The sequence below is a fragment of the Globicephala melas genome, chromosome 19, assembly GCF_963455315.2.
Source record: "Globicephala melas chromosome 19, mGloMel1.2, whole genome shotgun sequence".
NCBI lineage: Eukaryota > Metazoa > Chordata > Mammalia > Artiodactyla > Delphinidae > Globicephala > Globicephala melas.
The window spans coordinates 3,835,422-3,862,895 of record NC_083332.1 but is presented as its reverse complement, the minus strand read 5'-3'; the positions used below and the strand labels follow the sequence as shown (position 1 = coordinate 3,862,895).

At 48.1% G+C, this 27,474-nt stretch overlaps 1 protein-coding gene and 3 pseudogenes across 1 annotated transcript in view; 1 reads left to right on the top strand and 3 right to left on the bottom strand.

Annotated features, from left to right (window-relative positions):
- The window catches only part of CDC42EP5 (CDC42 effector protein 5), a 198,017-nt gene that overhangs the window by 11,795 nt on the left and 158,748 nt on the right, over positions 1-27,474 (top strand). The window contains exon 3 of the mRNA XM_060289677.2: positions 6,861-6,960. The gene's annotated coding sequence lies outside the window, so the exon portion shown is untranslated. The remainder of the gene's footprint in view (positions 1-6,860; positions 6,961-27,474) is intronic.
- Positions 4,668-5,853, bottom strand: LOC132594005 (leukocyte immunoglobulin-like receptor subfamily A member 1; annotated as a pseudogene).
- LOC138842303 (ferritin light chain pseudogene) lies at positions 6,552-7,051 on the bottom strand (annotated as a pseudogene).
- Positions 18,759-22,300, bottom strand: LOC132594045 (leukocyte immunoglobulin-like receptor subfamily A member 6; annotated as a pseudogene).

Here is a 27,474-nt window from a genome sequence, read left to right as displayed (position 1 = left end):
CAAAATAAGACAGTCAATTAAATAAGAAATGCATCATTATCCCTTAGATTTTCAAATATGTTTATGCTACCCAGGAGATTTTTGCCATATAAAACCTAGAAGAACTTGCACATATAGACAATAAAATACTACAAGGATGTTTCCAGTATATAATACAGCAGGCAAAATTAACACACTACAGTTCTTCAGGCTTCTAGGTAGAGGATGAATAAGTTCTGGGGATCTAACGCACAGCATTGTGGTTATAATTAGCAGTAATGTAGTATATACTTGGAAGTTGTTAAGAGGGTAAATCGTAAATGTTCTAGTCCAAAATGTAGTGGTGAGATAAGGAAAGGTCTAATGACGTGCTTTGCACGCAATACACCGTTTTTCCAACACCATTTATTTATTTGTAACAACTTTATTGGAGTATAATTGCTTTACAATGGTGTGTTAGTTTCTGCTTTATAACAAAGTGAATCAGCTATACATATACATATGTTCCCATATCTCCTCCCTCTTGCATCTCCCACCCTCCCTATCCCACCCCTCTAGGTGGTCACAAAGCACTGAGCTGACCTCTGTGTGCTATGCAGGTGCTTCCCACTAGCTATGTGTTTTACATTTGGTAGTGTATATATTTCCATGCCACTCTCTCACTTCATCCCAGCTTACCCTTCCCCCTCCCCATGTGCTCAAGTCCATTCTCTACGTCTGCGACCTTAGGTTCTTCAGAACGATTTTATTTTTTTAGATTCCATATATATGTGTTAGCATATTTTGTTTTTCTCTTTCTGACTTACTTCACTTTGTATGACAGACTCTAGGTCCATCCACCTCCCTTCAAATAACTCAATTTCGTTTCTTTTTATGGCTGAGTAATATTCCATTGTATATATGACCAACACCATTTATTGAAGAGACTGTCCTTTACCCATTGTGTACTCTTGACTCTCTTGTCAAATATTAGTTGACTACACACGGGTCGGTTTATTTCTAGGATTTTCATTCTGTTCCGTTGGTCTATATATCCGTTTGTTGTTTTCTATTACCATACTGTTGTTGTTTTCTTTTTGTGGTACGCGGGCCTCTCACTGTTGTGGCCTCTCCCGTTGCGGAGCACAGGCTCCGGACGCGCAGGCTCAGCGGCCATGGCTCACGGGCCCAGCCGCTCCGCGGCACGTGGGATCTTCCCGGACCGGGGCACGAACCCGTGTCGCCTGCATCGGCAGGCGGACTCCCAACCACTGCGCCACCAGGGAAGCCCAGCATACTGTTTTAATACTATATCTTTGTAGTATATTTTGAAATCTGGTAGTGATTCCTCCAGCTTTTTCTTTTTCAAGATTCTTTGACTATTTGTGGTGCCTGCAGTTCTTTTTTTTCATTTTCTGTCATCTCTTGTCATATCAATTATACTTCTTTTTAAAATTGAAGTATAGTTGATTTACAATATTGTTAGTTTCAGGTATACAGCATAGTGATTCTTTTGTGTGTGTGTGTATGTGTGTGTGTGATTTGCAGATTATATTCCTTTATAGGTTATTACAAGATATTGGGTATAATTTTCTGTGCTATACAGTAAATCCTTGTTGCTTATCTATTATACATATAGTAGTTTGCATCTGTTAATCCCATACTTTTAATTTCTATCCTGCCCCCATCTCTTCCTTTTGGTAACCATAATTTTGTTTGCTATGTCTGTGAGTCTGTTTCTATTTTGTGTACAGATTTCTTTGTATTATTTTCCACATATAAGTGATATCATATGGTATGTGTCTTTCTCTGACTTGTTTAACTACACATACTATTGTCTAGTTCCATCCATGCTGCTGCAAATGGCAATTTTCATATTTTATGGCTGAATAATATTCCATTATGTATATATATGTATGTGTATATATATACCATATATATACCATGTCTTCTTAATCCATCACCTGTTGATGGGCACTTTGGCTGTTTCCATGTCTTGGCTATGTGGCTTGTCTTGTAAATAGTGCTGCTATGAACACTGAGGTACACGTATCTTTTCAAATTATGGTTTTCTCCAGACATATGCCCAGGCGGCTGGATCATGTGGTAGCTCTACTTTGAGGTTTTTGAGCATCCTCCTTACTGTTTTTCACAGTGGCTGCACCAATGTACATTCCCACCAAGGGTGTAGGAGGGTTCCCTTGTCTCCGTACCCTCTCCAGCATTTATTCTTTGCAGTTTTTGACGTTAGCCCTGGTGACTGTACCGTGGTGATACCTCACTGTAGTTTCGCTTTACATTTCTCTAGTAATTAACATTGTTGAGCATCTTTTCATGTGCCTGTTGGCTGTCTGTATGTCTTTGGGAAAATGTCTATTTAGTTCTTCTGCCCGTTTTTTGATTGGGTTGTCTGTTTCCTTGAGTTTGAGTCATATGAGCAGTTTGTATATTTTGGTCGCATTGTTTACAAATATTTCCTCCCAGTGCGTATGTTGTGTCTTCATTTTGTTGATGGTTTCCTTTGCTGGGCAAAAGCTTTTAAGTTTGATTATGCCCCATTTGTTTATTTTTGCTGTTACTTCTTTTGCCTTGGGAGACTGATTTAAGAAAATATTAGTACAGTTGGGAGTTCCCTAGTGGTCCAGTGGTTAGGACTCAGCACTTTCACTGCCGTGGCCCAGGTTCAAGCCCTGGTCAGGGAAGTAATATCCTCCAAGAGGCGCGGGACGGCCAAAAAAATAAATAAGGCTATGAAAATATTGGCACAATTTATAGCAAAGAGTGTTTTGCCTATGTTCTCTTCTAGGAGTTTTATAGTGTCATGTCTTTTTTAAAAATTTTATTTATTTAATTTATTTATTTTTGGCTGTGTTGAGTCTTCGTTGCTGCGCAAGGACTTTCTCTAGCTGCAGCGAGCGGGGTCTGCTCTTCACTGTGGTGTGTGGGCTTCTCATTGCAGTGGCTTCTCTAGTTGCAGAGCACGGGCTTTAGGCGCGTGGGCTTCAGTAGTTGTGGCACGCGGGGTCAGTAGTTGTGGCTCGCGGGCTCTAGAGCACGGGCTCAGTAGTTGTGGTGCACGGGCTTAGTTGCTCCACGGCATGTGGGATCTTCCCAGACCAGGGCTCGAACCCGTGTCTCCTGCATTGGCAGGCGGGTTCTTAACCACTGCGCCACCAGGGAAGTCCTATAGTGTCATGTCTTATATTTAGGTCTTTAAACCATTTTGAGTTTATTTTTGTATATGGTGTGAGGGAGTGTTCTAATTTGATGACTTACATGTAGCTCTCCAGTGAATCCCACCACCTCCCTGACCCGAAGATGAGAGGCCACCTTCACTCTGCCCTTCATATTGTGGGGCTGATTCCATAGGTGCCGTGATGACTCTAAGTGCTCCTAGGAATCAGCACCCAGACAGAGGCGAGGAGGGCACCTGCTCTTCTCTCCCTCTCTCAGCTGGGCATCTTCCCCTTCATGCATTTCTTCTATGACCACCCAATAGGCACCAGTGACCTCAGTTATACTTGAGACATGAAGCCCCCTCCTTCCTTCATCTCCACACCCAGCCCCAGGTCTAGTGGGAAGCGACCCTTCTGTAAAGGTTTAGTGGGGAAGGGTTAACAGAAGTTCAGCCCAGGACTGGGGAGACTGTGTCTCTTCTAGGCTAAGAGGACTCTGTTACTCAGCAGACATGGCGTTCGTGCATGTGGGTGAGAGTCTGCAGGCCCCCAGTGCTGCCTGGAACAAGGACAGAAGGAGGATGTGGCGCGTGTCTGGATCCTCATGTTGTTCTTAGCTCCACGTCTTCCCTCAAAGTTCAGAGCTTCCGCTCTTCTGTCTCCCTTCTGCACACACCTAGCACTGCCTGGACCCTGGGGTGGGGTGAGTGGAGTAGAGGGAGAGGGACTCCCCCTGTATTGTCCCTCCCTCCATGGGGTGGGGCCACCTGTGGCTGACGTCCCTGTGTCCCCCTTCTTCTCCTCCAGCTCAGAGCTGCCCTGGGACAGGGCTGTGAGCCGAGGGTCTGGCTCCTCGATGGATATGGGGAGGGTGCTCCTCGCCTGAGAGCAGGAGTCCAGGGGTCGCTGGGCTGTGACCTCAGGGAGGGGGAGGTGCTGAGTGAGCTGTAGCACGTGTAGGTCCCACTGTGGGCTGAGGTCACAGGACTCAAGGTGAAGTTGTTCTGAAAGGGTGGAGCCGTGTCCTGCAGACGAAGGTGCTGGGGAGGAGTGAGTGACCCCTCCTTGGACAAATGGAGGGGATCAGACCAGACCTCAGAGCCACACTGCAGGGTCACGTTCTCTCTGCAGGTTTCTGAGGCCTACAGCTGGGCTGAGAGAGAGGGTTTCCTGTACATTCCTGGGGGCGAGGAAGGTCGTGATGTGTACAGAGCCACCCCCAACACACCCTTGACCCTGAGCTGAGGGACCACCATCCTCTTTCCAGGGACCCTGTCTGTGACCCCCTCTCAGCTGCTCTCAGCCCCTCTGTGTGGGTCTCTCTTATCTCCCGGCACCCGCTCCATTTTTCTCACTCACTCTCCCTGGACCACTGCCCTATCTCAATGTCTGCTCTAGGACCCCTCCCAGGACCCCATCACCACCAGGGGTGGCTCTGGGCCCAGCACCCTGACAGCACAGTCAGGACGTGGGGCAGGACAGGGGCTGCTCACCGGCGATCAGGCTGTCTCCACGGCGCACGAGAGAGCCCGGCTAGGCTGAGAGCGAGGGCTCCTTGTACACCCCTGCAGAGAAGGGACAGTGGCGCCGAGGGGGACGCACACCCCACACTGCTCACTGGGGCTGCAGTGAGAGCTCTCCTGGTCCCTCCCAGGCCTCCCGCCAGTGGTTCTGCCCCGGGAGGCCACTGCCCCTGACCCCCCATCACCCCAGGGCTCACTGGGCACAAGGCTCAGGTCAGGGGTCCAGGAAACGATGGGGTTGGGGGCCCTCACCTGTGACCTGGCAAAGCAGAGCGTGACTGGGGTGTGACCACATGTGCAGGGAGCTGGCAGAATCATAGCATCCGCGGGTTCCCCCACGGGAGGAGTTTAGGGGGCCCACAGGGCACACGGCCTGTCCCGTCCCATGGGTCCTCGATGTCTGGCGTCGGGCGGGTTGGCGCCTCCCTCCTTCAGCAGGTGCAGAGTGCCCGCTGCAAACTGTGAGCTGCCAGGGACACGCCCCCTCCTGAGGCCGCCACAGGGCGCGGCTGCTGAGAGGGAGGGGAAGGGGCTGGGTTAAAGGGGGGCCTTCAGCCCGCTCACCGCAGGTGTGGGCTGTGAGGGGAGACGTCCGTCCCCCTGAGCCCACACTCTGCTCCCTCTGCCTGTAAGGACGCTGCCGCAGTGGGAGGGGACCCGGGTCCTCCCTCCTACCTGTCCCCACCAGGGGCAGGGGGTCACTCCACTCTGACCTGTCTTTCCTGCTGTGATAGACACACTGGTACTGCCCTGCAGTGCTTGAGCTCGAGGATTCAAAGGGGAAACTGGCCTTGTTACTGGAGTCCTGTGGGGCCTTAGCCTCCCAGAGTCCAGAGGGCCTCTCTCTATACAGACGGTAGACATCAGCCCTCAGAGATCCCGGAGACAAGATGGTCACAGGGCTTCCCTTGGTGACCATGACACCTGGGTTAGCCCAGATGGAGGGTTTGGGGAGAACCCCTGGAAAGGGATCAGACCTGAAGAGTTAGGGGTGCCCTTCTCCCGTCAGTTTCCCCAGCTGTCATTCCCCAGGCCCCTCCCAGACAGGTCACCATCATTTCAGACCTGCTGTGTTCCCCCCAGATGACCAGGGGGTTGTTGGGTTGAAGTAAGAGGTCTGCGGGGCCTCACTTACCTGGACCTGGTTCCACGGGCCCTGACTCAGCCCTGGGAGAGAGTTCCCTGTGAGCGCCCATCCCCCAGCACATATCATAGATGCTCCAGGCCTGGTCTGGGCCCTGAGTTCTGGGGTCAGATCTGGGGCTGAGCACACCTTCCTCCCCCACAATTTCTGCCCCCACTGATCTGAGACCTGGGGTCTCTCAGCTTCAGGCCTGGGAGGAGAGGGGCCCCCTCCCTGCTCCCTTCCCCAAAGCTCACTGAGGCAGAGAAGGGCAGTGAGGGTCGGGGTCGTGGCTGTGCCTCCCATGGTCCCCAGCCGTGCTGGTGTCTCACAAAGTCCACAGAGCCAGCAGGACAGACAGACGCACGGGGGGTGACAAGGTGCAGGCTCTGTGTGACACATCGGGTTCCTTCATAGCAGCCTCTCAGAAAGAGGAACAGCCCCCCAGGGCCTCACGCTGCTCTACCTGCAGGATGGGGCCCAGGAGACAGAAGGCTCTGGGACCTTCCAGACCACATGTGGGTCTCACCAGACCCCACGCACTCTGCCTCTCCTCGGGCCAAACCCAAAGCCAGAGAGTGACACTCGTCCCGGGACAGGAAGTTGAGGATGCAGGGCAGGGCCTAGGAGCAGCCCGGTTTTGGCTCCGCCCGGGGCGGGGAGAGGGCTCCAGGGCGGTTAACAAGCTGCCCAGTGGCTGCAGGGACAGGCTGCAGGCAGAAGCCCTGACCCCGGAGGGGCTCCTCACAGGCCGCTGGGCTCCAGGGGCTCCTAGTGGTGCCTGAGGCTGAGCCTTTGGAAGAGACACTCGCCCAGCCCAGCCTGGGGGCCGAGCAGCCTGCGGAGGTTGCTCAGGCGGTCGCCCATCTTCTTGATGAGCTTCACCTGCTCATCCAGGAAGTGGCTCTAGGAAGTCCAGAGGTGGAGTCAGCGCGGGCAGAGCCCGCAGGGCCTGGCGCAGGTTCTTCTCCGTCAGCCGGGCGGCTTCCACGGCGTCCTGGGCTTTCCCCACGCTCCTGGGACGGCTTCGGCACGTCCTGGAAGAGGGCGCGGCCACAGCGCTGCTTTTGCCTTTTACAGTGAGCTCGGGGCCTCCGGCTTCTCCTCGGCCCGTTCGCGAAACGATGTCTCACGCCCTGGCGAGCTGCTGCGTCGTGTGGGAAGAGAAGCGCAGAGACAGGTAGGTGTGGGAGAGCGGCAGACGCACGTTACCAGGCGGGTGACTGCGGCCTCCACCTGGCGGAGGAATTGTGACGAATCTGGGAGCTCATGCTTGGTCGGCAGTAAGGAGCTAAGCTCAGAAAATGGTGTTGGCTGTTCCCGGAGGGCGAGGAGAGCTGAGTGGGTGATTCCAAGGTTGTGACTGGAAAAAAGGTTGGAGGGTGGTCCGAGTCTGGAGGAAGGGGCGCCCTTGGGTCTGTTCAGTCCAAACACTGTGGAAGCAAGAGACACATGCGTGGCACCGCCCAGCGCACTGCTTGGTTCCAGTTCTGATTTTGGTTTTCATAGAACCTGTGTGACCTTGGAGAAGCCCCTTCCCTTTCCCGAGATGCTGAAAATGCAAAATTTGTTCCTTCCTTCCAACGTTTATTGAGCAGTTACTATATCCAGACATGAGATTCATTGGTGACGGTGACCGATTCTTTCCCTGGACTCATGGAGCTCTGCTGATGACACCAGACAATACCTATTTAGACAATAAATAATTTGGGTCTAGTTTTGTTCAGTTGTACAGAAGGAGAAAAACAGTGAGGCACAGTGACAGGTGGCAGCCCAGCAAGCTTGTGATGGAAGTGCGGGGACTTTCTGAGAAGGAGAGACCCAAGCTGATAGAGGTTAGCACAGGAGTGGTGAGGGCCCGGCACCCTGGGCCGGGAAGAGGGGGAGCTGTTCTGAGCACTGGAGTTCAGGGGATGCTGGGCCCTGGTCCTACAGGGTCTAGTGCACCCTGCAAGTGTGCCTGGATTTTATCCTTGAGACAAGAGGGTAATTTTCCGGAAAGGAAGGTATGAACACACAGCTGGGCTGAGATGGTCGCCGCTCCGCAGGGATTGGACTGTGGGAGGACTGTGGTGGTAATAAACAGTGATAGAGCTCCGGCACCATCTGACCACTGGGTGATGAGTGGGTCAGTATCTGAGTGGTTGATGAGGTTTTCTTCTGTAACCCTTCCAGAAATCCTACAACAAAATACATTCGCAGTTGAGTGGGATGAATCAGGAAGACTTCTAGGTGGTTTGGAAAGGGGTCTGTGGTTTTCATAATCGGCTCAAAGATGACCCCTTGAGAAGACACAAGTGTGGTGAGAACTCAGGTGTGCGTCTGGGGAGGGGAGGTGGTTAACTGGGAGGAGCTTGCTTTGAGGTAGGAGTTAGCTTCGCTGGTCCTGAGAGGTCAGCCCCTTCTGATCGTCAGCCTCAGGGCATGTCATGTGGAGATACTTGGAATTTACTTGAAGGCAGGTGGAGACCCTGGAAGAATTATTTTTAGGGGAGGGTCCTGCAGTAGATCAGGTTGGGGCCATGAGAATCAAATTCCTCAGCTGGGAGTGAGGCCCTGGGGTGGAAGAGCCAGGAAGGAGGTGCTGGGTTGCAGCGACCAGTCCTGAGTCTGCTGCCGAGCTTGACTGTGGTGCTGGACCAGGGTCATGGATTCGCGGGGCTTCGGGCCAGGGCTGTTGGATGGGTTCATTGTATGTGAGGTGGAAGCGGGTGAAGCACTGAGGGCTCCTCCGCTGTCTGCCTTGCTTGTCTAGCGGAGCCGGTGGGGCTGTCACAGAACGGATGACCCCAGGGGAGAAGGAGGCTCGGGGGGATATTTCTAATCCTGTCAACTGACACACAGAGGAACCACCACCTGCCTCCTGCACTGGGAACGCGGTTTTGTTTCTCACAGACCCTTCCTCTCTGACTTCCTTGTTTCTATCCACAGCAGCACCTTCTGGTCATTCCTCTCCATCCAGACCTCTGAGTCGTTTCTGCTCCTCCCCACCTCTTGTCCCCCAGACAGTAACTCTTTTTTTTTTTTTTAATAATAAATTTATTTATTTATTTATGGCTGCGTGGGTCTTCGTTGCTCCCTGCGGACTTTCTCTAGTTGCGGAGAGCGGGGCTGCTCTTCATTGCGGTGCGCGGGCTTCTCGTTGCAGTGGCTTCTCTTGTTGCGCAGCTCGGGCTCTAGGCACGCGGGCTTGAGTAGTTGTGGCTCGCGGGCTCTAGAGCGCAGGTTCATTAGTTGTGGCTCATGGGCTTAGTTGCTTTGCGGCCTGTGGGATCTTCCCGGACCAGGGCTCAAACCCGTGTCCCCTGCATTGGCAGGCAGATTCTTAACCACTGCACCACCAGGGAAGCCCTATTTTTAGTTTTTTAAAAAACCTCCATACTGTTCTCCGTAGTGGCTGCAGCAATTTATATTCCCACCAACAGTGTAGGAGGGTTCCCTTTTCGCCACACATTCTGCAGCATTTATTATTGGTAGACTTTTTGATGCTGGCCATTCTGACCGGTAGAGGTGATAACCTCACTGTGGTTTTGGTTTGCATTTCTCTACTAATTAGTGATGTAGACCGTCTTTTCATGTACCTGTTGGCCATCTGTATGTCTTCTGGAGAAATGTCTGTTTAGGTCTTCTGTCCATTTTTAAGTTGGTAGTTTGTTTTTTGATATTCAGCTCCATGAGCTGTTTGTATATTTTGGAAATTAATCCCTTGTTGGTCCCATCGTTTGCAGATACTTCTCTCAGTGAGTAGGCCGTCTTTTCATTTCGTTTACAGTCTCCTTTGCTGGGCAAAAGCTTTTAAGTTTAATTAGACCCCATTTGTTTATATATATTTTTTATTTCCATTACTCTAAAGAGACGGATCCAAAAAAAATATTGCTGTGATTTATGTCAAAGAGTGTTGTGCCTATGTTTTTCCCTAGGAGTTTTATAGTATCTGGTCTTACATTTAGGTCTTTAATTGATTTTGAATTTTTTTTTGTATATGGTGTTAGAGAATGTTCTAATTTCATTCTTTTACACGCCGCTCTCCGGTTTGCCTAGCACCACTTGTTGAAGAGACTGTCTTTTCTCCATTGTATATTCTTGCCTCCTTTGTCGAATACTAAAATTGACCATAGGTGTATGGGTTTACTTCTGGGCTCTCACATCTGTTCCATTGATCCTTGGGTCTGTTTTTGTGCCAATATCATTCTCTTTTGTTTACTGTAGCTTTGTAGTATTGTCTGAAGTCTGGGAGGGTTATGCCCCCAGGTTTGTTCTTTTTCCTCAGGATTGTTTTTGCAATTCTGGGTCTTTTGTGGTTCCATATAAATTTTAGGATTATTTGTTCTAGTTCTGTGAAAAATGTCATGGGTAATTTGATAGGTATTGTGTGGAATCTGTAGATTGCTTTGGGTAGTATGGCCATTTTACCTGTATCAATTATTCCAATCTGAGAGCATGGGATATCTTTGCATTTCTTTGAATTATCTTCAGTTTCCTTTATCAATGTTTTATAGTTCTCAAAGTATATGTCTTTCATCTCCTTCATCAGGTTTACTCCTAGGTATTTTATTTTTGATGCAATTTTAAGAGATTGATATTTTACATTTTTTCTGATATTTCACTGTTAGTGGAATGAAAAGCAACCGATGTCTCTTTGTTAATCTTGTATCCTGCTACCTTGCTGAATTAACTTATCAGTTCTAATAGTTGTTGTGTGGAGTCTTTAGGGTTTTCTATATGGAGTATCATGCCATCTGCATGCAATGACAGTTTTACCTCTTTGCTTCCAATTTGAATACCTTTTTCTTTTTTCTTGTCTGATTGCTGTGACTAGGACTTGCAATACTATGTTGGACAGAAGTGGTGAGAGTGGGCATCCTTGTCTTGTTCCACAATTCAGCTGGAAGGCTTTCAGCTTTTCACCATTGAGTATTATGTTGGCTGTGGGTTTATCATAAATAGCTTTTATTATGTTGAGATATGTCTCCTTTGTACTCACTTTGGTGAGTGTTTATCATGAATGGGTGTTGAATTTTATGAAATGCTTTTTCTGCATCTATTGAGAAGATTATGTGGTTTTGTGTTTTCTTTTTTAAACATCTTTACTGGAGTATAATTGCTTTATATTGTTGTGTTAGTTGCTGCTGTATAACAAAGTGAATCAGCTATGTGTATACGTATATCCCCATATCCCCTCCCTTTGCGTCTCCCTCCCACCCTCCCTATCTCGGCCCTCTATGTGGTCACAAAGCATGAACTGATGTCCCTGTGCTATGAGGCTGCTTCCCACTAGCCATCTATTTTACATTTGGTAGTGTATATATGTCAGTGCCACCCTCTCGCTTAGTCTCAGCTTACCCTACCCCCTCCCCGTGTCCTCAAGTCCATTCTCTACGTCTGCGTCTTTATTCCTGTCCTGCCCCTAGGTTCTTCAGAACCTTTTTTTTTTTACATTCCATATATATGTGGTAGCATATGGTATTTGTTTTTGTCTTTCTGACTTACTTCACTCTGTATGACAGACTCTAGGTCCATCTACCTCACTACAAATAACTCAATTTCGTTTCTTTTTATGGCTGAGTAATATTCCATTGTATATATGTGCCACATCTTCTTTATCCACTCATTTGTCGATGGACACTTAGGTTGCTTCCATGTCCTGGCTATTGTAAGTAGTGCTGCAGTGAACATTGTAGTACATGACTCTTTTTGAATTATGGTTTTCTCAGGGTATATGCCCAGTAGTGGGATAGTTGGGACATATGGTAGTTCTACTTTTAGTTTTTTAAGGAACCTCCATACTGTTCTCCATAGTGGCTGTATCAATTTACATTCCCACCAACGGTGCGAGAGGGTTCCCTTCTCTCCACACCCTCTCCAGCATTTATTGTTTGTAGATTTTTTGATGATGGCCATTGTGACTGGTGTGAGGTGATACCTCATTGTAGTTTTGATTTACATTCCTCTGATGATTAGTGATGTTGAGCATCCTTTCCTGTGTTTGTTGGCAACCTGTATGTCTTCTTTGGAGAAATGTCTGTTTAGGTCTTCTGCCCTTTTTTGGATTGGATTGTTTGTTTTTTTGATATTGAGCTGCATGAGCTGCTTATATATTTTGGAGATTAATCCTTTGTCAGTTGCTTCATTTGCAAATATTTTCTCCCATTCTGAGGGTTGTCTTTTTGTCTTGTTTATGGTTTCCTTTGCTGTGCAAAAGCTTTTAAGTTTCACTAGGTCCCATTTGTTAATTTTTGTTTTTATTTCTATTTCTGTAGGAGGTGGGTCAAAAAGGATCTTGCTGTGATTTATGTCATAGAGTGTTCTGCCTGTGTTTTCCTCTAAGAGTTTTATAGTATCTGGCCTTACATTTAGGACTTTAATCCATCCTGAGTTTATTTTTGTGTATGGTGTTAGGAAGTGTTCTAATTTCATTCTTTTACATGTAGCTGTCCAGTTTTCCCAGCACCACTTATTGAAGAGGCTGTCTTTTCTCCATTGTATAGGCTTGCCTCCTTTATCAAAGAGAAGGTACCCATATGTGTGTGGGTTTATCTCTGGGCTTTCTATCCTGTTCCATTGATCTATATTTCTGTTTTTGTGCCAGTACCATACTGTCTTGATTACTGTAGCTTTGTAGTATCGTCTGAAGTCAAGGAGTCTGATTCCTCCAGCTCCGTTTTTCTTTCTCAAGACTGCTTTGGCTGTTTGGTGTCTTTTGTTTTTCATACAAATTGTGAAATTTTTTGTTCTAGTTCTGTGAAAAATGCCATTGGTAGTTTAATAGGGATTGCATTGAATCTGTCGATTGCTTTGGGTAGTATAGTCATTATCAATGTTGATTCTTCCAATCCAAGAATATGGTATGTCTCTCCATCTGTTTGTATCATCTTTAATCTATTTCATCAGTGTCTTATAGTTGTCTGCATACAGGTCTTTTGTCTCCTTAGGTAGGTTCACTCTCAGGTATTTTATTCTTTTTGTTGTAATGGTAAATGGGAATGTTTCCTTAATTTCTCTTTCAGATGTTTCATCATGAGTGTATAGGAATGCAAGAGATTTCTGTGCATTAATTTTGTCTCCTGCTACTTTACCAAATTCATTGATTAGCTCTAGTAGTTTTCTGGTAGCATCTTTAGGATTCTCTATGTATATTATCATGTCATCTGCAAACAGTGACAGCTTTACTTCTTTTCCGATTTGGATTTGTTTTATTTCTTTTTCTTCTCTGATTGCTGTGGCCAGAACTTGCAAAACTATGTTGAATAGTAGTGGTGAGAGTGGGCAGCCTTGTCTCGTTCCTGATCTTAGTGGAAATGATTTCAGTTTTTCATCATTGAGCATGATGTTGGCTGTGGGTTTGTCATATATGGCCTTTCTTATGTTGAGGTAAGTTCCCTCTATGGCTACTTTCTGGAGAGTTCTTATCATAAATGGGTGTTGAACTTTGTCAAAAGCTCTTTCTGAATTTATTGAGATGATCATATGGTTTTTATCCTTCAATTTGTTAATATCGTATATCACACTGATTGATTTGCGTATATTGAAGAATCCTTGCATTCCTGGGATAAACCCCACTTGATCATGGTGAATGATCCTTTAAATGTGCTGTTGGATTCTGTTTGCTAGTACTTTGTTGAGGATTTTTGCATCTATGTTCATCAATGATATTGGTGTGTAGTTTGCTTTTTTTTGTGACATCAGGGTGATGATGGCCTCATAGAATGAGTTTGGGATTGTTCCTCCCTCTGCTGTATTTTGGAAGAGTTTGAGAAGGATAGGTGTTGAGTCTTCTCTAAATGTTTGATAGAATTTGCCTGTGAAGCCATCTGGTCCTGGGCTTTTGTTTATTGGAAGATTTTAAATCACAATTTCAATTTCAGTGCCTGTGATTGATCTGTTTATATTTTCTGTCTCTTCCTGGTTCAGTCTCGGAAGGTTGTGCTTTTATAAGAAATTGTCCATTTCTTCCAGGTTGTCTATTTTATTGGCATGGAGTTGCTTGTAGTAATCTCTCATGATCCTTTGTATTTCTGTGGTGTCAGTTGTTACTTCTCCTTTTCATTTCTACTTCTATTGATTTGAGTCTTCTCCCTTTGTTTCTTGATGAGTCTGGCTAATGGTTTATCAATTTTGTTTATCTTCTCAAAGAACTAGCTTTTAGTTTTATTGATCTTTGCTATTATTTCCTTCATTCCTTTTTCATTTATTTCTGATCTGATCTTTATGATTTTTTTCCTTCTGCTAACTTTGGGTTGTTTTTGTTCTTCATTCTCTAATTGCTTTAGGTGTAAGGATAGGTTGTTTATTTGAGATTTTTCTTGTTTCTTGAGGTAGGATTTTACTGCTATAAACTTCCCTCTTAGAACTGCTTTTGCCGCATCCCATAGGTTTTGGGCCATCGTGTTTTCATTGTCATTTGTCTCTAGGTGTTGTTTGATTTCCTCAGTGATCTCTTGGTTATTTAGTAGTGTATTGTTTAGCCTCCATGTGTTTGTATTTTTTACAGTTTTTTTCCTGTAATTGATATCTAGTCTCATAGTGTTGTGGTCGGAAAAGATACTTGATACAATTTCAATTTTCTTAAATTTACCAAGGCTTGATTTGTGACCCAAGATATGACCTATCCTGGATAATGTTCCATGAGCACTTGAGAAGAAAGTGTATTCTGTCGTTTTTGGATGGAATGTCCTATAAATATCAATTAAGTCCATCTTGTTTAATGTATCATTTAAAGCTTGTGTTTCCTTATTTATTTTCATTTTGGTTGATCTGTCCGTTGGCGAAAGTGGGGTGTTAAAGTCTCCTGATATTATTGTGTTATTGTCGCTTTCCCCTTTTATGGCTGTTAATATTTGCCTTATGTATGGAGGTGCTCCTGTGTTGGGTGCATAAGTATTTATAATTGTTATATCTTCTTCTTGGATTGATCCATTGATCATTATGTAGTGTCCTTCTTTGTCTCTTGTAATAGTCTTTGTTTTAGAGTCTGTTTTGTCTGATATGAGAATTGCTACTCCAGCTTTCTTTTTATTTCCATTTGCATGGAATATCTTTTTCTATCCCCTCACTTTCATCTGTTTGTGTCCTTAGGTCTGAAGTGGGTCTCTTGTAGATAGCATATATGGGTCTTGTTTTTGTATCCATTCAGCCAGTCTGTGTCTTTTGGTTGGAGCATTTAATCCATTTACATTTAAGGTAATTTTCGATATGTATGTTCCTATTACCATTTTCTTAATTGTTTTGGGTTTGTTATTATAGGTCTTTTCCTTCTCTTGTGTTTCCTGCCTAGAGACGTTCCTTTAGCATTTGTTGTGAAGCTGGTTTGGTGGTGCTGAGTTCTCTTAGCTTTTGCTTGTCTGTAAAGGTTTTAATTTCTCTGTCGAATCTGAATGAGGTCCTTGCTGGGTAGAGTAATCTTGGTTGTAAGTTTTTCCCTTTCATCACTTTAAATATGTCCTGCCACTCCCTTCTGGCCTGCAGAGTTTCTGCTGAAAGATCAGCTGTTAACCTTATGGGGATTCCCTTGTATGTTATTTGTTGCTTTTCCATTGCTGCTTTTAGTATTTTTCTTTGTATTTAATTTTTGATAGTTTGAATAATACGTGTCTTGGCATGTCTCCTTGGATTTATCCTGTATGGGACTCTCTGTGCTTCGTGGACTTGATTGACTATTTCCTTTCCCATATTAGGGAAGTTTTCAACTATAATCTCTTCACATATTTTCTCAGTCCCTTTCTTTTTCGCTTCTTCTTCTGGGATTCCTATAATTTGAATGTTGGTACGTTTAATGTTGTCCCAGAGGTCTCTGAGACTGTCCTCAATTCTTTTCATTCTTTTTTCTTTATTCTGCTCTGCAGTAGTTATTTCCACTATTTTATTTTCCAAGTCAGTTATCCATTCTTCTGCCTCAGTTATTCTGCTATTGATTCCTTCTAGAGAATTTTAAATTTCATTTATTGTGTTGTTTATCATTGTTTGTTTGCTTTTTAGTTCTTCTGGATCCTTGTTAAACGTTTCTTGTATTTTCTCCATTCTATTTCCAAGATTTTGGATCATCTTGACTATCATTACTCTGAATTATTTTTCAGGTAGACTGCCTATTTCCTCTTCATGTGTTTGGTCTGGTGGGTTTTTACCTTGGTCTTTCATCTGCTGTGTATTTCTCTGTGTTCTCATTTTGCTTAACTTACTGTGTTGGGGGTCTCCTTTTTGCAGGCTGAAGGTTCATAGTTCCCATTGTTTTTGGTGTCTGCCCCCAGTGGGTAAGGTTGGTAAGTGGGTTGTGTAGGCTTCCTGGTAGAGGGGACTGGTGCCTGTGTTGTGGTGGATGAGGCTGGATCTTGTCTTCCTGGTGGGCAGGACCATGTGTGGTGGTGTGTTTTGGGGTGTCTGTGAGCTTAGTATGATGTTAGGCAGCCTCTCTGCTAATGGGTGAGGTTGTGTTCCTGTCTTGCTAGTTGTTTGGCATGGGGTGTCCAGCACTGTAGCTTGCTGGTCGTTGAGTGGAGCTGTGTCTTAGCGTTGAGACGGAGATCTCTTGGAGAGCTCTCACCGATCGATATTTCATGGGGCCAGGAGGTCTCTGGTGGTCTCTGAACTCAGCTCTCCCACCTCAGAGGCTCAGGCCTGACACCCGGCTGGAGCACCAAGACCCTGTCAGCCACACGGCTGGAGTGCCTTCAGAGTTGGGGCGGCTGGCCTGCAGTGGCTCTCCTTCTGTGCTGCACCTGAGAATCACCAGCTTCTTCCTTGTTTTGCCCCAAAGGCAGTGTGTTTCACAGAGAAAAACAGTAGCCTTGAAAATAGTCACAGCTCTGCGATGGCTTTTTGTTTTTTCCTTTGTGTTTAGTCTGGTTTCACTTGCTCCCAGGGGGCCAGGTGCAGAGGCCTCGCACCTGGCTGTTCCCACTGGAGTTCCTAGTGCGGAATCGGTTTTGTCTTTTCTTTTGTTGATCTGTTGTATCACACTGATTGATCTGTGTATGTTGAACCATCCTTGTGACCCTGGCATGAATCCAACTTGATCATGGTGTGTGATTCGTTTTATGTGTTGTTGGATTCGGTTTGCTAATATTTTGTTAAGCATTTTTGCATCTATATTCATCAGAAATATTGGTCTGTAATTCTCTTTTTTGGCAGTGTTTTTGTCTGGTTTTGGGTATCAGGGTGATTGTGGCTTCAGACAATGCCTTTGGGACTGTTTCCTCCTCTTAGTATTTTGGAAGTGTTTGAGAAGGCTCAGCGTAAGATCTTCTTTTTATGTTTGGCAGAATTCTCTCATGAGGTCTTCCAGTCCTGGATGTTTGTTTGCAGGGAGGTTTTTTTGTTTGTTTTAACATCTTTATTGGAGTATAATTGCTTTACAGTGGTGTGTTAGTTTCTGCTGTATAGCAAAGTGAATCAGCTATGCATATACATATATCCCCATATCTCCTCCCTCTTGCGTCTCCCTCCCACCCTCCCTATCCCAGCCCTCTAGGTGGTCACAAAGCACCGAGCTGATCTCCCTGTGCTATGCGGCTGCTTCCCACTAGCTATCTGTTTTACATTTGGTAGTGTATATGTCAATGCCAGATTCTATTTCAGTCGTAGTGATCAGTCTATTCAAAGTTAACTATTTCTTCTCGATTCAGTTTTGGTGGGCTGTATGTTCCTAAAACGTGTCCATTTCTTCTAGGTTGTCCAGTTTGTTAGCAAAGAATTGTTTATAGTATTCTCATGATTTTTTGTATTTCTCTGGTATCAATTGTTATTTTTCCTCTTTAAATTCTTATTTTGTTTAGTTGGGTCCCACATTGTCTGCTTTTGAATTTGATGTAATGAAGTACACTCTTATAGTTTCTCTTTACTTACTGACCATCAGGCTTGAAAATTGATCTGTATTATTGTAGCCGTTTACCTTTGTGTATTTTTCTGTCATATAAAATTCGGTTGCATATGTATAACAGTCCATTCATTTTTGGTGAGATTTGTTTCTATGATTTTGTCTAATATGAACGACCCCTCTGTCACAGTTCTCCTGAATGTATACTCATGGTTATGTCCACCTTTTCTCTAAGTTATGTAACTGTGGGTCAGAGCTGTGTGTCTCTCCTTTTAACCGATAATTGTTATTTACTCCCCAAATTGACTGAGGCAGTTAATACACCTACCAGTAATGTACTGGGACTTAAAGTGCTCAGTGTTTTCTCCCACAACTGATATTTCCATTGTTTTCTCTTTTGCCTCTCATGGGGACGGACTAGGATGCAAAGGCCTAGGACTAGGATCATTTCATGGAAACCCGGCATAAAGCTGAGTGGACACGATCTACTCGCGATGCTGTATATACAGGACACGTCTGTGTGTATCGGGGTCATCACTGAGCTGTGCCCCAGCTGGCTCAGCCTCAGTTCCTCGGGAAAGACGATTCTACGCATGACTCCCCCTCTGCCTCAGCGCATTCATACGCGTACCGTGAGGTTGGCCACGAAGAGAGCTTTTTTTTTTTTTTGCGGTACGCAGGCCTCACTGTTGCGGCCTCTCCCGTTGTGGCACAGGCTCCGGACGCGCAGGCTCAGCGGCCATGGCTCCCGGGCCCAACCGCTCCGCGGCACGTGGGATCCTCCCGGACCGGGGCACGAACCCGTGTCCCCTGCATCGGCAGGCGGACTCTCAACAGCAGAGCCACCAGGGAAGCCCGAAGAGAGGATTTACACTGAAGAAAGAGACAAATGCCACACATCTGGGCTTTTTACAAAATGATAAATTCCTAAGCCCGTTTACCAGCACAGCAGCTGGCTGTCACTTCAAACGCCACGGTGTTCCTTCACACTAATGATGTTTCTGGAGAAACTATACCAGGTGTCATCTGACGAGGAGAGAAGGGCTTGAAGGGTCCAGAGAGAGTTTTAGGGAAGAGTTTTGGATTTATCTGTTCGAAACAGGACCCCAAGTTCACCCATTTATTCAGTTACTTAAACGACATTCTGTTTCTGACTGAAGGGATGGAGGTCGATAGCACACAGCAGCCATGTGGAAATTAAAAACAACCAAATATATTACATGAAAGTGGGCCAGAGCATGAAGGTGTGTAAGGTGTGGACACAGACCTGCCGTGTGGGATGTGCCTCACGTCACAGGGGTGAGAGGGGACGGGGCAGTCAGGGAGAGTCATCGCTGGTGGGGAGGGAAGGCACCATGGTTATCCGAGGCCCAGTCCTCCACAGGGACTCCTGGGCCTTCTCCTGCACCCACACCATGTCTCTCCCTCCCTGGTCAGACAGTTCACACAACACGTGCTGCAGATTCTCTTCCAGAACCTCCTGGGCACACAAGGTCGTGACAGGGCTCCACCACTCGGGACGGTGCACGGCCCCCTCTTGTGTTCAGCTCCTGGCTGCATCTTGGGCTCCTCCGTGGTCGTGTTGAGCCTGAAAGAGCAGAATCCCGAGGCCCAGCAGGACGGAGCCGGCCATGCCCATCCGGATGAGGTTCTCCACTGTGTAGTCTTGGCGGTGTGAGGGTAGCAATTCTGGACGAGAGATCACACGGTCAGAGCAGATCCCAGTCACCCTAGACTCCAGGATGTCCACCCAGGGAACCTGCCTCTCCTTGACAGGACATGACCCTCGGAGCCCAGCCCCATATCTGAGTGATTTCATCACTCGTGGGATCTGACTTGTTTTGTGGCGGGTGGATGGTGTCAGCTGCTCATGAGAATCGTAAAGTGAGGGTGTGAGTGAGGAGTTGGGGAGACCCGAGCCCTTCTCCTGGGTTCTGTGTCGTCAGTGCCTCCAATTCTCATATTACAGCTTCTACACAGTTCCTTAATGAGCCCTTCCTCTAATATGCCAGGTTCCATCTGCTCTCCTCATTGGGTTCTCTGAGCCGCCACGTGTTCTTTGAATTCAGAACCTGCTTTGGAATCACTTTGGAACAGAGTTGGCTGTGCCCCCGGTGCTCAGGATCAGTGAGAAAAGTGGTCTCTTAAGACAGAAATAATTGAGTGCTGTGTGTTCTGTGTTCAGTCTGAGATTGAAGCCTATAATCTTATTCTCCTACTTCTGGGAGTTCCCACTGATTCAACAGCTGAGGACCCAGGATCTAGTGATGAGACTTTGGAGTCAGGGGCCATTGAATGTCCTCCTCTCTGGAGGCCCACTTTGTCCCCTCATTCATTACTACCTCAGACATTTCTGGGGACAGAGCCCTGAGCTGACTGAGTCAGAGAGGACAGGGTCAGGGTCCCTCACCTGAGACCGCGAGCTCCAGGGGGGCACTGGCGTGTGAGAGCAGGTAGGGGTTACTGCTGAGTGAGCTGTAGCACCTGTAGGTCCCATTGTGGGCTGAGGTCACGGGACTCATGGAGAATTCGGCCTGGAAATGCCCACCTCGGTACTTTACGCAGTGGGGGCCGGGCTGCCCCCTCCTTGGACAGAAGGAAAGTTTCCTTTGTGCTCCCTGACTGACACAGCAGGGTCACGGTTTCTCCTGAGGCCACCAGGGGGCCCGGCTGCACCGAGAGGGAGGGCGTGTCAGGGAACCACCCTAGAGAGAGGAAGGGGGGTGAGGGGCTGCCCGCCTCCTGGTTCCGAACTGCGACTCAGCAGGGCCTCCCTGAGGCCCCTCATCTCTGTCTGTCTCTGTTTTCTCTGAGTCTCTCCCTCTCCCTGCCCACCCCCGTCTCTCTCTGTCTCCCTCCCTCCCTCCCTCCCTGGGGACCCCTCACGCCTGGTTCCATCATCACCAGCTGGGGCTCCCCCGGCAGGGCCTGTGCAGAGTCTGGGTCCCTGACTGACCCATTGGCTCCTCACCTGCCACCAGGATGTCCAGGGGGTCACTGGGGGCCGACCACTCGGAGGAGAGGTTGTGTCCACCGTAGCATCTGTACCGGCCCGCGTGGGTGTTGGTCACCGGGCCCAGGGGGAAGTCGGCCTGAGAGAGCCCAGCCTGGGGCTGCCGGCCAGGGCTCTGGGGGAGGGCCTGTCTCCCCTCCTGGGACAGAGCGAATCTGTCATAGCCGACGTCAGAGTGACACTGGAGGGTCAGGCTCTGTCCATAGGCCACGACAGGGCCTTGCGGGGTCAGGAGGGAGGGCTTCCCAGACACACCTGGGGGAAGACCAGCCCTGGGCTGTAGGGGCTGGTTCCTCCCATGAAGCCCCTTCTCCCATCCTGGTCCCCAGGCCTCATTGTCACTCACACTCTGTGTGTCTGTCCTGTGCGCCCCGCTCCCCCCTCACCCCACCCTCTCATCTGGGACAATCCTGGGAGAAAAGCATCTAATAATCTGTCTCGTGCCTCAAGAAGTACGTGAGGCCAGGGTGGGACCTCCTCACCTGAGACCAGGAGCTCCAGGGGGTCACTGGGGGCCGACCACACCTGGGGGGTGTCCCTGTAAAAGCCGTGGCATCTGAACGTCCACCTGTGGCTGGGGGTCACGCGACCCACGGGGAGCAGGGCCTGGGTCTGCCCCTGGGGGCCTCGCTGTGCATCCAGGGTCCAGGAGGACTTGGGTTCTCCTTCCTTAGTCAGAATGAACCCGTCCAGTCCCTGCCTTGAGCGACACTGGAGGGTCACGTTCCCTCCCGAGGTCACCACAGGGCTCGGCAGGGCTGAGAGGGTGGGTTTGCTGTGGGCCCCTAGGAGAGAAGGAGGGAGCTTGTGAAATGGGGCTCACACGCCCCTTTCCTTCTCCAGGGCTGGGCTGTGAGAGGGACACACCCCTGAGAGCAGACCCCCTTCCTGAGGGCAGAGCCAGAGGCTGGGACCCCCGAGTGTCCTCTCACCTGTCACCACCAGCTCCAGGGGGTCACTGCTCTCTGACCAGCCAGTGGGGCTGAGATAGTAACAGTGATATCTCCCTGCGTAGTCCTGTGTCATGTATGAGATGGAGAAGTTGCCCTTGTCCGCGTGCTCCAGTGGGGCCTGTCTGTACCAGGGAGGTGAGCTTCCCTCTTTATGGAAACGGAACACCGGGGCCACCCGGGTCCCCTGACACCAGATGGTCACGGGGCTCCCCCAGGGGATCACAGAGCCTGGCTCAGCCCAGATGGTGGGTTTGGGGAGGGTGCCTGGATGGACATCAGAGTTTGTGTCAAAAGACATCCTCACCCCCAGGTCCCCAGCTCTCAGCCCCCAACCTCCCAGACTCCCCCTCCTTCAGCCCAGAACTGGTGTTCCCCACCCCATTGCCTGGGGGTGGCCCCTTGTCCCCATGATCAGGAGGGAGGTGGGACACCTGGGGACAGACTCACCTGCCTGCTCCTGGATCCTCAGGCCCACACTCAGCCCTGGAAGAGAGACCCCTGTGAGAGGTTCGCCCTGAATCCTGAGCAGCGCCTCTCCTACCCGTGAGCCTCCTGAGTCCTGGGGTCTCCTGACAGAGCAGGCTGGCTGTGGGGAGGGGTCCGTCCCTGGCTGGGGCTTCCCCTCCCCCTCCTCCATCTCACCGAGGCAGAGCAGGGCCGTGAGGCTGGGGGTCATGGCGTCTCGTCCCTGTGATCCAGGCGGTGCAGATGGAGGAGACCACGGTGCCCTCAGGACGGAGACCCGAGGGTGTGTCCACTGGGAGGCTGGTCCTCCCCGTCACGGGGCTGTCACATCAGCAGCCCCACAGGAAGGGGAACTGCCCCTCCCCCGGAGGCTGGCTCTCATTCCCATGACAGACCCGGTGTCTTCCTGAGACGCCCCTTCCATATAAGGGTGACCCAGGCACGTCTTTCCCTCTCAGAGCCTCCGCGTCCTCAGCTGGTCCATCAGCAGGTCCCTGTGGGGTCCTCACCATGGACAGGGGTCACCCAGGCCCTGGCGATGCTTCAGGGAGGTTGCAGGTTCCTGCTGCACCACAGAGCTCAGATCAGCAGAGAGACACGTTTAACATCTGCCTACAGCTCCGTGGAGGTCAGTGTGGCATGAGCACAGAGGAGAAGTTCGGGGCAATAAGGAAGGAAACATGCCTGCTCCCCTGGCCCCAGAGTGTGGGTTTGCTTTCTGTCTCAGCCCCCTTCAGGGACTTCTCCCTTTTTCTTGAAACAGCGTCCACCCCACCTTCCTGGGAACAAGCCCCTGAGTCGTTCCTGCCTGCTCGGTGGCACTTGATCCTTGGGCATTGTCTCCTTACTATATGCTCCTGTCTTCACTTTTATGGGACAGAGAGTGGGTCAGTGCTCTGACTTGGGGGACGAAGCTGATTTAATTTAAGTATTCCTCGTCATCCTCCCCCGTGTGCCTTGAGCCCTGAAGTTATGTCTCTGAGCCTCAGTTTCCTCGCCTGCAGCATGTTGTTTGAACCCCACTCTTCAGACAGGTTGTGGGCTCAGTGGTGCCAGGACATGGGTGGGACCCAATATTGGTTAATTTCTAACCAGTATGAGAGGGTGAAGGTGTCAGACCCCACAGTCAGGTTGGATGACTGATGTGCCCACTCACGACCCCCGTCTGCTCTGACACTGAGAAATGCTACTTATGGTGGGGTTTTGTTGTTTATTTATTTTTGGCTGCATTGGGTCTTCGTTGCTGCGTGCAGGCTTTTTCTGGTTGTGGCAAGTGGGGGCTACTCTTCGTTGCCGTGCGTGGGCTTCTCATTGCGGTGGCTTCTCTTGTTGCAGAGCACGGGCTCTGGGTGTGCGGGCTTCAGTAGTTGTGGCTCATGGGCTCTAGAGCTCAGGCGCAGTAGTTGTGGTGCACGGGCTTAGTTGCTCCACGGCATGTGGAATCTTCCTAGACCAGGGCTCAAACCCGTGTCCCCTGCATTGGCAGGAGGATTCTTAACCACTTCGCCACCAGGGCATTCCCGCTGCTTATGTTTTGTATGAAATACATAGGCATGGTCTATTATAGGAGAAGAGAAATGAAAGTTTCTTAAATGGAGAAGGGACCACAACAAAAAAAAGAGGTGAAAGCTTAGTGACTACCAGTGCCTGAGTCCAGCAAGTGGTCATTAGAATAGAGGTTTCCACCTCTGTGTGGAAGGACAAGGACCTCAGGTCCTCACAGGCAGGGAGGGGTCAGGGCTTCAGGTCAAGGTTGGAATCAGTGTTGCCCCTTCACCTCATTTGTGGCCAGGCACTGGGATATCTCTGCCCACTGACCCATCCCCGAGGTCAGCACTGAGCTGTGTCCTCTGTGCGGTTGTAAAACAGCTTCAATTCATTATAATTGTACATGGATATCTGTCCCACCTGTGAGTGTGAGGCTCACTTGGGGTCATCTCTGCCAGGTACATGCCTAGTCAGATGCTGAGTTTGAGAGAGCGGATGCTGGGGGGCAGGGCAGCCACAAGAAGTCACCCATTTCATCTCTGAATGTCAGGACAGACCTGGGACAAACTCTCTATAGAAAATCACGTGTCTGGGAGCTGAGCATTAGGAATGAACATAAGAGAGAAATCCTAATACTGAGAAAAAGTGCTAAGAAGGCTATCTGCAGAGCTAGTAACTTGTATTATCCTATCCAAGGAGATAGAATACTAGGAATATATGAAACATTTTAATTTAAGCATGTTTACACATCTGAAAAATTGAAGAAGGAAAATAAATTCTGGAAACAGCAAAAGGGATTATACTGCAGAAGTATATAGGATTTTAGCAATGAATTAGGCAAACACCTTACAGGTAAAAAATAATACTTTCATTAATACACTCAAGATATTCTTTCCATCAAGGAGAAGATACAGCTGAAGAGCCAATTATGAACTTGGAATACAATATTGAGGAGTTTGTTTAGGATGCAGTACGGAGAGACTGGAATTAGAAAGTTGAGGTAGATGAGGAGTAGAAAGAACAGGGCCCATGGATACCGTGAATTTCAGAATGAAATCAGTGAGGACAATGTCTGCGACAGTATGAAAGGCCAATTGTTGGTCTTTTACAGAGATGTAGCAAGAACTTACAATTGCTAGCGTGCATGTGTCTATACATGAAATATGTCTTGCTATTTCGCAGCAAAGGGAAGGAAATTGAAGGGAGAAAACGCCAAAAGATATGGGGAAAATACAGTCAAGGAATTAACTGTCAGTGAGGCCTTCTATACTCACCCAAACTATCATTAAGGGGCAAAGGTGAAGGGGTCAGCAGGGGAGAAATGCATACATGTGAGAGACTTGGGCGTGTCCGACCTGCTTGGACTCACATCTCCTATGTTAAACCTTCATGTCGGGCTCAGCGTGTCTCCCACAACTGATTATGCCTCTGTTTTCTATTTACGTCTAATGTGAATGTACTGGGATTTGGGCATCACAATTCCACTGAAACCGTGGCATAAGATTGAGGTGGAAATTACTATGACCTACAGAATAGAAGGACCTCAGTGTCATCTGCGAGGTGCCACAGTTGGCTCATTCTTGTGAAAGTTGATGCTGTTCCCAACTGTGTATCCAGTGCATTCAAACGGGCATCTTGAAGTTGGGCATGAAGGGAGTATTTACCAAGGAAACAGATAATGTACACAAATCAGAACACTGAGAAAAAGGGATGTTTTCATAGAGCTGGTTTGCCAGCACACCACCTGGCTGTCGCTTCAAACACCTTGCGCCCATTCATAAATTTATTTATTTATTTATTTTTGGCTGCGTCGGGCCTTCATTGCTGCGCACAGGCTTTCTCTAGTTGTGGCAAGTGGGGGCTACTGTTTGTTGCAGTGCGCGGGCTTCTCATTGCGGTGGTTTCTCTTGTTGCGGAGCACGGGCTGCAGGTGCGTGGGCTTCAGTAGCTGTGGCACACAGGCTCAGTAGTTGTGGCTCACGGGCTCTAGAGCACAGGCTCAGTAGTTATGGCACACCGGCTTAGTTGCTCCATGGCATGTGGGATCTTCCTGGATCAGGGCTTGAACCCCTGTCCCCTGCATTGGCAGGTGGATTCTTAACCACTGCGCCACCAGGGAAGTCCACCTTGTGCTCATTCAAACTGATGGTATTTTGGCAGAAACTCTTCCATGTATCATTTTAGAGGGGAATAAGCCTTGAGGGGGTCCAGAGAGGGTTTTCGGAAATGGTTTTGGATTTATGTGTTTAAACTAGACCTGAATTTCACCCGTTTACTCAGTTGCTTAAAACATTCTGGTTCTAGGCTGAAGGGATCGAGGTCAATAGCACACACCAGTGAGTGTGGAAATTAGAAATAAAGCAAAATGTATTACAAGAAAGTGGCAGAGCATGAAGGTGACTTCAGGTGTGGACCCAAACCTGCGATGCAGATGTAGCCTCAAATCACAGGAGTAAAAAAAGAAGGGGAGTAGTCAAGAATAATCAGTAATGGTAAGGAGGGAAATTACCACACTTTAATTACGGAAGAGCCTCTACAGCAAGAACCCAGGCATTTCCTGCATGCCAGCATTGATACCCCGTGAAATTCTCAGCAGACAGTTCCCTCAATTCATACTGCAGATTTGCCTCCCAAACCTCCTAGTCATACAAGGATCGAACTCACCGAATGGTGGGTTTGTTCCCTCTGTTTACCTCCTGGCTGCATCTTGGGCTCCTCCGTGGCCGTGTGGAGCCTGAAAGAGCAGAATCCTGAGGCCCAGCAGGACTGAGCCGGCCATGCCCATCCGGATTAGAGTCTCCACTGTGTAGTCTTGGGGGTGTGAGGGTAGGAACTGTGGAAAAAGAGGTCAGAGAGGTCAGAGCAGACCCAAATCACCCCAGGATGCCTACGTGTCCACTCAGGTCACCTGCATTCCATTAACAGGTTGTGACCCTCGGAGCCCAACCCAAAATTGAGCATTTCTGCTACTCATCACTGTTGGCGTCTGACTTATTTTGTGATGGACTGAGAATGTCAGTTACCCCTGAGAACAAAAAAGACAGGGTATGGGTGAGGAGATGCAGAAATGCTTAAGTAATCTCTTTGATCTTGAATGAGTCTCTGGAACTAAACATGCCAGTCCCGGTACCTGGAGGTGAGCATCTCCAGTGTCTCATTTGCATCTAATCAGGAGGCAAAGATGAACACGTGGGGTTTCAATTTGTCCTGAAAGGATGTGGACCTGAAGTGTCAGCGTTGCCCTTATGGCCTCAGTTTCCCAAGATGTCACTCCATAGCCATCCCCAGACTGGTCACCATCAGCCCAGACCTCCTCTTCTCCCCTCAGGTGATGGGGGTGGTGGTTGTGGAGCTGCAGCAGGAGGTGTGGGGACAGCTCACTCACCTTGACCTGGCCCCATAGGCCCCGACACAGCCCTGGGCTTCTATGTGGCAATAACACATACAACAACTACAACATAAAGGGGTAAGAATAAAGAGACCTATAGATTTGTAAGGGTTCTACATTTCCCTTGAAGAGGTAAAATACTAGCTCTGTCTTTACTGTGTAAAGTTAGGTATGTACCTGATAATCTCTAGAACAGCCCCTTCAACAGCAGTCAAAGACTTACAGTTACAGCACCAATAGAGAAATTAAAATGGTATGCTAAAAATGTTTTTAAATCCCAGGAAAGGGTAAATAGAAGAACAAGAAAGAGAGGGGACAAAACTTCAAAAACATAAATGACAAACCTAAATAACAGTGTTATCAGTAATAATATTATATGTAAATGGGCGAAACACAGCAATTAAAAGAGCTTGTAAGATTGGTTTAAGAAAAAAACCACCACCTACACTATGAAGTCCATAAGAAACTCACTTCTTTTTTTTTAAAATAAATTATTTATTTATTTATTTTTGGCTGTGTTGGGTCTTCATCACTGTGCACAGGCTGTCTGTAGTTGCGGTGAGCGGGGGCTACTCTCT